Genomic DNA, 2,500 nt, shown 5'->3' with positions numbered 1-2,500 from the left:
TATGTTGTACCTTAACCTAACCTATGTTGTACCTTAACCTAACCTATGTTGTACCTTAACCTAACCTATGTTGTACCTTAACCTAACCTATGTTGTACCTTAACCTAACCTATGTTGTACCTTAACCTAACCTATGTTGTACCTTAACCTAACCTATGTTGTACCTTAACCTAACCTATGTTGTACCTTAACCTAACCTATGTTGTACCTTAACCTAACCTATGTTGTACCTTAACCTAACCTATGTTGTACCTTAACCTAACCCATGTTGTACCTTAACCTAACCCATGTTGTACCTTAACCTAACCCATGTTGTACCTTAACCTAACCCATGTTGTACCTTAACCTAACCCATGTTGTACCTTAACCTAACCCATGTTGTACCTTAACCTAACCCATGTTGTACCTTAACCTAACCCATGTTGTACCTTAACCTAACCCATGTTGTACCTTAACCTAACCCATGTTGTACCTTAACCTAACCCATGTTGTGCCTTAACCTAACCCATGTTGTGCCTTAACCTAACCCATGTTGTGCCTTAACCTAACCCATGTTGTGCCTTAACCTAACCCATGTTGTGCCTTAACCTAACCCATGTTGTGCCTTAACCTAACCCATGTTGTGCCTTAACCTAACCCACGTTGTGCCTTAACCTAACCCACGTTGTGCCTTAACCTAACCCATGTTGTGCCTTAACCTAACCCATGTTGTGCCTTAACCTAACCCATGTTGTGCCTTAACCTAACCCATGTTGTGCCTTAACCTAACCCATGTTGTGCCTTAACCTAACCCATGTTGTGCCTTAACCTAACCCATGTTGTGCCTTAACCTAACCCACGTTGTGCCTTAACCTAACCCACGTTGTGCCTTAACCTAACCCACGTTGTGCCTTAACCTAACCCACGTTGTGCCTTAACCTAACCCATGTTGTGCCTTAACCTAACCCATGTTGTGCCTTAACCTAACCCATGTTGTGCCTTAACCTAACCCACGTTGTGCCTTAACCTAACCCACGTTGTGCCTTAACCTAACCCACGTTGTGCCTTAACCTAACCCACGTTGTGCCTTAACCTAACCCACGTTGTGCCTTAACCTAACCCACGTTGTGCCTTAACCTAACCCACGTTGTCCCCTAAAGTAACCCACGTTGTCCCCTAACGTAACCCACGTTGTCCCCTAACGTAACCCATGTTGTCGCCTAAACCTGCTCTGTAATTGTTATACGACTCGTTCAATTAGTGTAGTGTTGCCCACCCGCAACCCTCGCAATATAGTTCGCTACTCGCACTGCCCGCTCCCCTGTGTATCGCTTCATGTTAAACACCTTGCAAGTCTTGCTGACTTTCCACATGCTCCTGCTGTACACTGTAATGTGGATGGCAGCAGGACGTACATGCCGCCCCTCCCCACGTCCCCACCTTGCCCCCCTGCCTTCGCAAGCTGGTTGGTGAGAAGTTTGCATGTTCAATGCCCTTCGCATGCGACGTACTCAGGCTACGTTGTGGTGCGGCCTGTGTCAACCGTCCGCTAATGTCGTACGCGTAAACCACAATCTGTACTGCACATTCGTCCTTATGTACCGAATGATACATCGTGGCACATGTGTGACCGTACAACGACTGCGCCCAAAAACGGCGGACCATACAGTGCAAATATTGTGCACGCAGCTACGTGTCGTCTCCCTATGAGAGCTGGATTGCAGTGTGGTACGCCATAGAGACGTGTGGGAGGAACGGACGCCGTGGATGGCGATCAGCATGAGCTGTCTGTTGATGTATTCGGACCTAGTCGTCTCTCCTCACACACCGTGATGGCATGGTGCACCGCGTTCCATATCTGCGACATGCTACAGAGGCCGGTTGACAGTCGTTCGAGCAATGGACATCGCATACGTACGGGGGCCACCTTCCACGTATTGTCTAGGCGTGCACATTTTGTTGCGTGTATGTGGGCAGACGTAGTGTGGCGTGACACCTGACACAGGCATGCAATAATCGTTGAAGTTGCAAATGGCGATGGACGCCTGCGTTTTCTGGTGAAGTTACGCAAATGAACAAATGGTAACCTGTTGTGGTGCGGTTGTTCTCGCTAGGGGTGAATCGGTGATGGCGACGATAGGTTGAGGTACGAACCGGTTGTTCCAGCGATACCCACCATGCCGACGAAACTGAACGGCATCTGGGTGTGAAGCGATACGCGGCGGTGGCTGGGTGGGACCGTCCCCGGCCGGTGAGGGGGCGCCTCCCGGCGTGCTGGCCGCGCGGTGCGTGGGCGCACGCGCTACAGCCGGCTGGTGGGGGCGGCCAGTGGCAGGCGCGCCGGCCGACGGACGCGGCAGGCGTCGCAGCTGCGCGCCGGCGCACCCTGCGCGCGGCGCCGTGCGGCCAAAGTAGGTCCTCGCGGGCCCGGTGCGAAGCGCGGTGGACATCTTCAGTGTGCTGGTCCGATTGAGGACTGTGTGCGTTGAGGATGCGCCGCCGCCCGGCGCTCGGCGCCGCG

The sequence above is a fragment of the Schistocerca piceifrons genome, unplaced genomic scaffold (assembly GCF_021461385.2).
Source record: "Schistocerca piceifrons isolate TAMUIC-IGC-003096 unplaced genomic scaffold, iqSchPice1.1 HiC_scaffold_1365, whole genome shotgun sequence".
NCBI classification, from domain to species: domain Eukaryota; kingdom Metazoa; phylum Arthropoda; class Insecta; order Orthoptera; family Acrididae; genus Schistocerca; species Schistocerca piceifrons.
This window is presented reverse-complemented; position numbering follows the sequence as displayed.